This window comes from Spermophilus citellus (genome assembly GCF_964194105.1).
Source record: "Spermophilus citellus genome assembly, chromosome: 7".
In the NCBI taxonomy this organism is placed as follows: Eukaryota; Metazoa; Chordata; class Mammalia; order Rodentia; family Sciuridae; genus Spermophilus; species Spermophilus citellus.
The window spans coordinates 120,843,284-120,855,284 of NC_138188.1; the positions used below are offsets into that span (position 1 = coordinate 120,843,284).

At 40.1% G+C, this 12,001-nt stretch overlaps 1 protein-coding gene across 1 annotated transcript in view; it reads left to right on the forward strand.

Annotated features, from left to right (window-relative positions):
* Positions 1 to 352: 352 nt before the first annotated feature.
* Positions 353 to 12,001, forward strand: part of DGKG (diacylglycerol kinase gamma) — a 188,457-nt gene continuing 176,808 nt past the window's right edge. Inside the window, exon 1 of the mRNA XM_081302353.1 lies at positions 353 to 654. The gene's annotated coding sequence lies outside the window, so the exon portion shown is untranslated. The remainder of the gene's footprint in view (positions 655 to 12,001) is intronic.

Genomic DNA, 12,001 nt, shown 5'->3' on the forward strand with positions numbered 1-12,001 from the left:
TTAACAATCGTCCTTCACCACCTGGTCAGCTGGCCTCTGATGCCCATCACTGTTACATCCTTTCTGCACCTCTAAGCCCTTAACTCCTCCTACCAAGCCAAAGCCCTGCGGGTAAGAAGCGCCCCAACCTGCTGGCACTCGAGTTACATCAAAGGGGCGCAGGTTCCCACTGAACGCATCCGCATTTATGTGTGTGCGTGTGCGCGCGCATGTGTATGTATTTGCGCGCGTGTTTGTGTGGGGAGCGTGTGTATGCGCGCGCCCGGGTCCGTGGAGGGGGCGGGCTCTGAGCCCGGGGGCAGGGCTCCGCAGTGAAGAGTGGCAGCTGGACTTGCCAGGCTGCGAGGGACAGGGTGCAGAGCCGCAGTGCCGTAGTAGCGGGCTGGCGAGATAGACTGCTTTCAAGCTGCGGATCCCCCAGCAGAGGTGGAAGACCCTGGGAGCTGCCTAACCGCAGGCAGGTCGCTTTATCTCCGAGCAGCGCACTGGAGCCGTCATCCCCCTCCCCCGAGAGGGCTGCGCGGGCGGGAAGACGCGGAGACGCCCGCTTCGGTCCCCTTTCTGTCTTTCGGTTCCTCTTTCCTCCCAAGTAAGGGAATAAGATTCGAGAAAGGAGCGCCCAGGCAACCGCGCAACCAAGTGTTGCATGGTGAGGTAAGACCGCTGCCGTCGTAAAGGAGGGGGTCTCTAGCTCCGGAGGCGCGGGGTGTAGCAACTTGGAAAAACGAGGGCAAAGCGGGAGCTGGTCCCATGGTCAGGGAAGAGGCTGCAGACAAGGCCACTGCACCCGCCCTGGCAGTGCCACCTGCCACAAAGCTGCAGGAGGGGATGCTCCACTGGAGGGGTGCCGGGTGGGGCGCCGGGTGGGGCGCCGGCTCCCTCTGTGATTGGGAGGTCCCCAGACCGAAGGGCTTGCGAAGAAAGGCGGCCTTGCTACAGGCAGTTTGGTTAAGCAACTGGTCGAATTTCTAACCTTCTGGACTTACCTTGGCTCCTTGGAATCCAGTTTGCGCTCCTGGGAGCACAGAGCTGCGAAGAGCACGAGGCGCTTTTCCTAATGTCTGGCCGCCAGTGCCTTCTACAGTCCCGCGGCCAGACTTTGAGGCACTCCACAAAGCCTCTGGGTTGGTGGGCTTAACAGGGAAGCTGAAGAGAACACGGACAACTTGGCAGATAAAGAAAGGGGAGGATCAGGAAGAAAATCTAACGCTAACCTGTGTAGTCTCAGAGCAAGCTGTGTCCGCGTGTGTTTGTGTCTTGAGGGGCGCGCATTCAGAATCACCTGTGGGGCTTTCACAAACTCCACCAGTCCACCTCTCCCTCCATATTCTGAGATCTTTCACTCCCAACGAATGGAATAGAATTTGGGGAGGGGGCTGTGGAGCTCCACAAAGCCCCACAGGTGATTCTGCTATGTCGCCTCCATCCCCACCATCACTGCAGTGGAAAGCACGGGACGAAGCAGAGGAGACATTTCCCAGACGTGAGCGATCCAGCTGTGGAACTCTGGGTGGCATTGAAGACCCTTCCCCCAATCGCCCCAGGCGGCAGGAGGGTCTGATACAAAGCAAGGTGATTTGTGGCTGCGCCGCAGTGGCGCGCGGGTGCGTTGTGAACCCGTGGTCTCCCAGGTCGGTGCTGAGCGGTTATCTCCCCAGGCCTCATTAGCATACGTTGTCCTCTCTGTGGGGAGGAAGGCCTAGGAGGGCTGTTTGTCATGCTTTCATTTCAGGGGGTCTTGCATCTAAAGGTGCACAGAGGTCACCTCTAGACATGTTGAGGAACAGTGGTCAAGTCACAGGACCAGAAACTGCCCTTCTGGTCCAGATGAGGGCATCAACTTGGTTATTTCTGTGCTGGGATTCTGTTATAAAATACAGCGTGCAGAGCCACTTGCTGGAGCACTGGGCACCTTCGTTGTCAATGAAGGACATTAGATCATAGGGCTCAAATGTCAAGGTCTGGTCACAAACCCAGTGCACACACATGCACACACACACCCTTTTATGCTTTATTGCCCTTCTCATTCCAGGGATATGTCCTAATGTGGGAAGGGATTTCCACATTTGTCATATTAGAAAGGACTATATTTGCCAGAAATTCCACTCTGAATATAAATTGTACTTACTAAATAAAGTGGCTGCAGCTAAGCTAACTTTTTGTTTTACTCCTGATCTAAGTGGAGTTTTGTTATTGTTCTTTTGTTTGTTTTGCCGGTTGTCTTTAGTGTGTTTAAGTCCAGCATTATAGGCGCTATGACAGGTATTTTTTCTGAGAGGGGTTTTGGTGGGAAGCTGGTAGATGAGTCCTTCCTACCTTATGTTTTTATGTGATGTTTGGTTCAGATCAACCAAGACTGGGGGGAGGGTGTGATAAGGTGATAAACATCAGAGTAACTTGGAATGTAGCTTCTCAGAGATAGGAGAGGCTACTAAGATATTTATTCTAGCTTCCCCTCAACTTCCCACACTATACTACAAGAAAGTGTCAAGGATCCCTTCAGCCCTGACACTCCCAGAGGCCCAGACTGTGCATGGGTGAGGCTCTGCCAGGGCTGGCCCCCAGCTCCTTTGGGGAAGGGAAAGAGGAAGAAGGAAGAGAAATACTTTCATTGTGGTAAAATTCTTTTTTAAAAATATCTGACTGTATGACAACCCTATGTTATACTCTTTTAGTATAAAAGTAAGCTGAGTCAATTGCAGAACATTTTGGAAGCTGAAAACTGCAAAGAAACAAATCACTCATGATTTTGCCACCTAGGCCTCGCACTATTCACATATTGACATATTTCGTTTCCATCTATTTTTTTAATATTTATTTTTTAGTTGTAGTTGGACGCAATACCTTTATTTTATTTATTTACTTTTATGTGGTGCTGAGGATCGAACCCAGGGCCTTGCATGTGCTAGGTGAGCACTCTACGGCTGAGTCAACAATCCCAGCCTCTCCATCTATTTTTATGACTTGAAATTTTACAGTCTATAGAGGGCCAACATTTATAGGTAACCTAGTAAATGTACTTGCATGGTTTTAAGCATTTTATACTCATTATGTCATTTACTCCTCAGAAGTCCCTCTGAGATAGATAGTATTATTATCAACCCCATTTCTCTAGGATTGCATAAAGTTCAGGTGACTTGCTGAAGTCAGGCAGCTAGTAAGCAATGGAGCCAGAATTCAAATCCAAGCTGCCTGACCCCACAACGTGGATGCTTCACCTCTGTAGCTATTCTCTACTTTTCTTCTTAATTGGTGTTGCAGCAAAAGTCTTTCGTGAACATCATTATCCTGGCTGCATATTATCACACTGTTAGTCATGTAAGTTGTTTCCTATTATTAACAACTACAAATAACTCTGGGCAAAGTCTTTACTGCACACATTTCCAATTACTTCCTTTGGATAGATTCCCAGAAGTAGAATCACTGGGCCAAAGGGCACAACTGTTTGAAAGCTCCCAACATATATCAGAAGTCACTTTTCGAAAGGGCTACACCAAGTTATACTTCCATTCACCAGAGGCAACTCTGTTATAGTCAAAGCAGGTGACATTGTTCAGGGCCTCACAAGACCAAGCCACACCACAGAAACATTCCCTAACCCCATAGGAGAAGGAACCACACACATCACCATACTTTATATACTCAATTGTGATTATAGAAATCAAATAAAGATATTTAGAATTCTTTGGCTAGATGTCACATGTTAATTTTAAACAAATAAACTATTGTGAAGAATATATAAATGTGCATAACATTCACTTCTTCACACAAGTAACTATTAATAACTCTCACTTATGAATGTGTAGAATTCCATCATAATAGGAGTTGATATTACATCATAAGTAATAGAGTTTGGCTAAACACACATACACACAATTTTGAAAGAAAGCAAATTGACTGTAGCTATGAGTTCTCTCTAGATCTGTATTTGCCCCCTAGTCACCTCTGCCACTAGCAGTAGGCTTAACCCTGGGGTACAATTTACTGTTGCACATGGAGTAACTACAGTTGAGCCCCACTCTAAGATTTACTTTTGCAAGACTCAGCTAATGACTTAAAATGTCCTTCTGAGAAGCCCTCCCTTGCTGTTCACTGGAGTTGGGACTCTCAACCCACAGCACCTGTACATACACTTACCTCACTGTGGTGAAATCAGTTATTTGCATATCCCCCACTAAACTGTGAGTTCCCTGAGAACAGAGAACAGAGACCATGCCTAATTCTTTCCTATATTCCCTAGCACCTGAGATTGTTTCAGTGCATAATTGACAATTAAATGTGAGGAATGAACAAATAAAGATTTCCAGGCACTGTACTGGGTTTTTTATGTGCATTTTTCTTTCAGTGCATCTTTATTCTGTTAATCCTGGTCAGCCTTAGAAAGGTCCCTGTCTATTTTCATATAACATTCTTTCCATGTTCATTTAAATCTTTGAAATGAAATAAAATTAAAAACCCAGCCTTTAGTCATGTTAGTCACATTTCTAGTGCTTAATAAACATCACATATGGCTTTTGGTTACCAAATTGGAGAACACACAGAACATTTCATCACTGCAAAAAGTTCAACTGAACTATGCTGGTTAGAGTGTAAACTTAGTGCATTTTATTTTCTACACCATATCATCTGCCCTGGCATCATGCCTAGCCCAGAGGAGATGAGGAGAAGGAAGAAAAAAGAGGGAAGGTGGTAATAAATGTCATAATAATACTAGTTATAGCATTTATTCAGCATGAACTTTGTGTCTCATATTGTGCTGTATTTGAACGTGAGTTGTCTCCTCTTAATATTTGCATTACTACAAACCTGAATTAATGCCATCTCACAAACAAGGAAACTGAGTCTCAGAAAATTTGAGTAACTTGCCTGTGTTTGGCAAGCCCATAGGAGAGGCTGAGTTTTGAACTTAGGTCCCATATGATTTCAAAGTCTTAATGTGTGTGGTGATGTTGATGTGAATTATCACCGTCTTGGCTTCCCAGGAAGTCAGAGAAGGTCTATTTTTGAAGGTATTCCAAGGGAATTGGTATCATTTTTGAATGCATTTCAACAGTGCAAATTTGTGCTCAGGGACTCAGGAGGCCTTGTCCCTGGCTGGGATAAAGAAACGTACCCATAATTTGGCCTGAGCAGAGGACCAAAACCTTAGAGAGAAAGTTAGCTGCCACCATCTTCTCCTTGGGGAGTCCTGTTACAAGCTCCCAAGAGGAATATTGGCTTGGCCAGAATCTTGAAGCCCATTAACAAAGTCATCTGGCTCCTATTCCCTGGCCTGAGTCCTTTCCACTGCCCCACCCTGCCTTGTAGGCCACTTACTGCAACACCCCTTACTGTCATCGTCACTCACGTCTCAGTTTTCTCTTTTTTTTTTTTTTTTTTTTGGTACCAGGTATTGAACCTAGGGTTGCTTAATCCCCAGTCCTTTTTTCTATTTTATTTTGAGTCAGGGTCTCGCTAAGTTGCTTAGGGTCTCGCTAAGTTTCTAAGGTTGACTTTGAACCTGTGATCCTCTTGCCTCAACCTCTTGAGCCGCTGGGATTACAGTGATGCACCACCATGCCCAACTAATTTCTTTTTCTTAAAGAATAAAATGCAGATTTTTCAAGGGAGGACTAATCAGCACCAAGAAGAGTGAGATTATCACTCCTTCATTCCACATTTCTGTTTTTTGTTAAAATCCTCTAAGGTCTAAAAAAAGAGCTCTCATTCTTTAAGCTGTATGTGTATGTAGGAGGGTTGGGTGAAAATTCTGCAGATGACTGAGATAGTAATTTTATTAGTTGTCGCCCGCCTAGGACATAACACCTACCATCAGAGTAGGCAGGACAAAGTAAGTGTAAATATTAAATTACTTAAAATTTTCTTTCCCATAAACTGTCACTAAAATTTGGCTAAAGAATATTGCTTTGTAGAAAATAAGCTTTGTGGTGAATATGTCAATCGTTGTAAGTAATGCCAGTGTGCTTGCAAAGGTTTTTTTTTAATGTTTTAGACTATCCAGCTTCATTATTGCACAAGTAAATTGCTTAACCTGTGAATAAAGGATTTCCAAAGCAAACAAAAAAAAGTCCTCTAAGGTCCAATTATGAATCTATACCATTGACACCTGTTGCTCTTAGTATCAACTGAAATAACCCAACTCTCCTTAAAACTCGCCATTGAATTATCTCACCCACCCCCTGACTCCCTCTCCACACAGGTACAGATGATATTTGGAGTACAGATATGGACCCACTACACTCATTCCTCATTTTGTCTTATTCCGCTCTGTCTGTCTTGCCGGCTTGCCCAGATACTATTATCCAGTGTTCAGTGGCCCCTTCCAGCCATGCCCCAATCTCATGTGCATGGCTGCTTTGCCTAAGTCATCAATAAAAATAACGAACATTACAGGTTCTAAGGCATTTCACTATAGGCTCTATAAAGATAGATACTAATCCAAGCCACTTATTTAGAACACGTATTCAACTTGCATTGCCATTAGTCCATATTTCTCTATCTTTTACAAAAGATTATCAGAGTAATCTTATCAACGTTCTTGGTAAAGACCAGATTCCCCATTACTGGTATTTCCTTGATCTGCTGTTCAAGCAGGCAGAGGTCAGCAAGGCCACTTTGATCCTCAGATGCTGAAATGCTTGAAATGTTTTGGCCTAAATGTTTTCATTCCTTGATGCTTTTCTCCACCATTCTGCTTTGGGACAACAGCCCACAGCACTTCACCAGTTGCCTCAGTCTCCCCACATTTGGTGAAAGTAAGTGAAGTAGAGAAAGCTGTCTCCATCTATCAGAGGTTCAGGTTCTCTTTCCAATTGAGAATCACACAAAGTGGGTATTCTCATCCAGTCCCTCCTTATTACCCATCCTAAAGTCCCATCAGCAAGGATGTTCATGACACCCCAGAAACTGACCCCAGGAAACCTAGTGGTGGAAGTCCAGTGTCTTCTCTTTTCTTGTGCCATGATGTCCAACTATTCACAAAGTGACTTTTCTCAAATATTAGGAAGCCAGTAGCCATATGTTCCTATTGCCAGATTAAAGTCCTTTGTTCCCCAAAGTACATACTGTCTCAAATCCCTAAGTCTCACAAATCAAAACAAATGCTCTCCCTGAGAAGACTTGCTCAACCATGAAATCAATATTAAATCAGCAAATACGTATTGAGCACCCATCTCGGTGCTAGGCATAGAACTAATTTCTGGGGAGTACCAAAAGGGTTTCTAGCAACAACCAGAAATAGACATGATGTGGAGTTATCATCTTTAGATGAGAGTCAAGGGGACGTCTCCTCCACAACCTCTGAAGTAATCAGACCAAGAAAGAAGGTCAGGTAATACTCTCTAGAGTAAATGAGATTGATCTGAAACTTAAAAGTGGAGGGAATAGTCTGAGCAAAGGCAGTTCTTGTTGTCTATGGTTCACTGTAGCTAGAGCAGAATCTAGAAGTCAGGAAGTGATGGGAGATGAGTCTGGAAACATAGGTAGGAGTTGGACCCTCATCTTGCCCAACACATTCAAGAGTGTAGGGTTGTTTTAGTTGTCAATGTACCTTTATTTTATTTGTTTATATGCGGTGCTGAAAATTGAACCCAGTGCCTCACACATATTAGGCAAGTGCTCTACCACTGAGCCACAACACTAGCCCTGTAGGTTTTTTTTTCTCCTTTAAATTATTCCAGAGGGCACTGAAAACTTTTAAGTGGGCACTGACATGGTCAGATTTTAATGTTAGAGCAATCCCTTAAACTGTAGTGTGGGGAGGATAATAGAGAGGAAGGAAACAGGACGACTGCCCATGGATAGCTCTGGGTATGGATGTAGGGACAAAATCAGGAAAGAACTTGTAAATGAGTGAATGTGAGTGGAATGAGTGGGAGAGGAATTGAGGGTATCTTACAGGCTCCTACCCTGTGCACCTGGGAGAATGGTGATTACATCAACCAGGAGAAATGGGGAACAAGAACAGAGTGGCATTAGATAATGAGTTCAGCTCAGGGCTGGTTTAATTTGGGGTGTCAGAGAGACAGAGGAGATCCAGATGGAGATACATTTGGATAGACAAACCATTTTTCAGAATTAAAATCATGCAATGGAAGCATGAACATTAGAACAATGCAGAAAAGTCTAGATGAATGTACTTCCTCACAGTACTGATGAAAAACACATGAAGCAATGGAATAATGAGTGAGAAACATGGATGCTGCAGTTCAGTCCACTAAATACACAAACACAGAATTTTTCTAGAAAGGGAAACAGGAAAGGGAAGAAAAGTTGCAATAAAAATATAAAAACAGGGCTGGGGATGTGGCTCAAATGGTAGCGCGCTCGCCTGGCATGCGTGCGGCCTGGGTTCTATCCTCAGCACCACATACAAACAAAGATGTTGTGTCCGCCGAAAACTAAAAAATAAATATTAAAAATTCTCTCTCTCTTTAAAAAAAATATATAAAAACATTTCCCTGAGTTTTGTTCAAAATTGTTCATGTTGTACCAGAGGAAATTAAAAGTATATTCTGATGAAAGTTATTAATTATAAGAACAAAAATCCACTTGTATGAAATCAGAACAATATCTTATTTCCAAAGAAAAAATAAACAATTGTCAAATATTCTGCAATACTTAAATATCTGTAGGAAGTTGCCTTATATGACTACAGAATTTTGAGGTTGTAAGATTATGACCCAGAATATGTTTAAGAGTTTTCTTCAGGAATATGTGAAGAAAAAAAATACCCATAAAGTAAACCACTGAAATTGTGTACTGAAAAAAAGTTTTTTACTCAAAATATTAATGAATTGGGAACAGAAGAGATGCAATATTAAAGATAAGAGATAAACAATCAAAGCCACTTGAACATGGACTTAAAACTCAGGTTAAATCCTGTCATTTGTGCATGGATAGAACTGGAGATCACTGTGTGAAGTGAAATGAACCAGGTACAAAAAGACAGGTACCACATCTCACTTGTATGTAGAATCTGAAGAAGTTGAGATCATGATGGAATTTGAGAGTAGATGGGGATTCCCAGAGGCAGGGACAATGACAATGGAGGGACAGAAAGGATGGGAGAAAGATAATTAATGTGTATACTAAGTTACAGTTGGATAGGAGCAAGAAGCTATGGTGTGTTGTTGTACAGTAATGACTACTAATAACAATGTGTTCTGTATATTTGAAAAACCTAGAAGAAAGATTTTGAAAGTTTTCACCATAAAGAAATGATAACCATTTGAGGAGATGAATATGTTTAACCTGACTTAGACATTACATGATACATATATCAAAACATTACATGGTACCTCATTAAAACAACTTTTATGTTTTTAATGTATCAATTGAAAAATTAATTTTTGAAAATTCAGGGTCCTAAAAAATTTAATAGAAGTGCTAAACTTCTATTTTCAAACTGTAGGAAACATTGAATAATTTTTCATTGTTGACTCAGAGAAATTTAAAGAGTATAGACAAATGTAAAATAAAAAATGCCATGTTTCAATTCAAAATCAGAAGGAAAAGGAAAATGTTGAACATTATAGCCAATATTTAAAACTAAAGAAGGAAATATAAAAATAAAAGTATAAAGTGATAGATAGGTCAAACACATTAATTATGACATTAAGTGTGAGTTGTTTAATCATTTCTATTAAAAGATGAAGAGCCAAAATCAATTCTAAATATATGTTATTTTAAACAAAATGGGAAGATAGAAAGGTCATAGGTATACCAGGAAAATGCAAACAAAAGAAAGGAGAACCATATTAATATTAAACAAAGTAGACTTTAATACAAAAAACATTAGATATGGCTGAAAGATATAGTCTTTTAGAAGTCATAATATTCATGAATATATTATTCTGATTAACAACTATCAAATTTTATAAAATAAAATTAGCAAAACCCAACTGCAGAGGAACTTCAATCTATTTCTATCAATCTTCAGCAGATTGAATGATCAAAATAAATGAGCATATAGAGTATGTTAAAGAAATAAGCATCTCGATGAAATGGACATATATGGGACTTTACATTAAAAATGAAAGCATAAAATGTTTTTAAAATATTGAGATCTTTTGATGCCATCAAAGAGAAAATCTTGATGCATTCCAAAGAATAGAAATTGTTTTGGCATTAAGAAGAAAATAAAATGGAAGTATAATTACTCTAGGATAATATATTCTCAAAACTCAGCAAAGGTCTGGGATGTGCACACATTCACTTGCCACTATTGATTTCAGCATTCAGAGGGAATAAAACCAAAGACTTATTATTTGACAAACACCAAGTCTATAGAATACTTCCCTCTTTATGAATGAGCAAAGAGTAAAGCATGAGGAAAATGCAAAACAAGGGATCAAAGAATAGCATACAGTATGAAAATGAGCCACTCCAGCTGGACCTGAAAGAACATTTCAAGAGACTAGAGTCCTTATAAGAGGGCAGAAAGGCATGGCTTTTACAAGGCAGAAGAGAACAAGAATAGGGCTGAGATTAAAATGAAACATGGTATTCAAAATATGAATGAAATATGGAGGAATCGCAAGGAAATGAAAAAATCTTAATTGCAGAATTAAAATCTGCTAGTGGGAATTAGTAAGCAGAGTATTCTAACGAAAATCACGTATGAGGAGGATGTAGAGTGGAAAGAATAAGCAATTAGTACTGAAGCCAATTAAAAAAACGAGGTGTCTAAATAATCATTGTAAATCCAGTTTAAAAATTTTGTGCACAAAAGTAAAATCTATTCAAAGAGCAGGTATGCAAAGTTACAAAAAATTCTGAAATAACAAACTGGGTTTAATACCCCACATAACATTTTTTTTCAAGCCTGAAAATGTTTGTCTAGGTCAATAGGGAAGGATGGGAAAAGGAAAAAAAAAATTCTCAATTCCTGGATTCAATTCTGAGAGTCTGAGAGTCATTTTATGCTTGACACTTAAATTTAGAAAATAATAGTTTTAGAATTTCTTTTCCACTAATTCACTTTCCAAACCAAGAGGCAAACTCTACATAGCTAAAGAAAATAAAGGCACAGCAAACCCTAAAAATAGTAGTAATAGGAACAGGGAAATGATGGCACCAAACACCTTAGTTATAACAATGCATATAAATGAACTAAATCACCCACTTTAAATAAAAGCTTCATATTGGATCAAAAACTAAAATTCAACTGTATGTTGTTTGCATAGACAACCTTAAAACAAGATTATGAACAAAAATTAAAAGCAAGATGCCAAGAAAAAGCATAGTTGAGAGAAACAAACAAAAACTAAAGCAGAATCATGAAATTAATATTGGACAGAATGGGGCTGGGGTTGTGGCTCAGCCATAGAGTGCGCACCTAGCACATGTGAGGCGCTGGGTTCAATCCTCAGCACTACATAAAAATAAATAAACAAAAATAAAGGTATTGTGTCCAACTACAAATATATATATATATATATATATATATATATATATATATATATATATATATATATATAATCTTAAAAAATATTAGACAGAATGCAGTTCAAGACAAATATCATTAAATCATACAGTAAGGATTGACTTACATAAATGGAAGAGGCCCAGTCACAGAGACCATGTAGCTACCAAGGAAATGGATGCATTGATTAATACTGCAGCCCAAACTGAGAGAAACACAAAAGTGGTGGAAGATTTCAAAATGCCACTCTCAGGCTTTTTCATGTCAAGTAAGCAAACAAGTCATATCAAAAATACAGAAACTATGTCATTTAATTAATATTATTTTTAAAAATATGCTGTTATTAAATACAGAGAATGAAACTTATTTTTTAGAGTTCATGGGACATTTGCAAAAATTAATTATGTATTAGGTCACAAATTAAACCTCAGCAACTTCTTTAAAGCAAAAATAGTAAAGCCATAGTTTCTAATCATTGGAAATGAGTTTTTAAAACAAACAACAGTGAGTTAGGTGTAGTGACACAGACCCTATAATCCCAGCCACTGCAGAGGCTGAGGCAGGAGGGTTGCAATT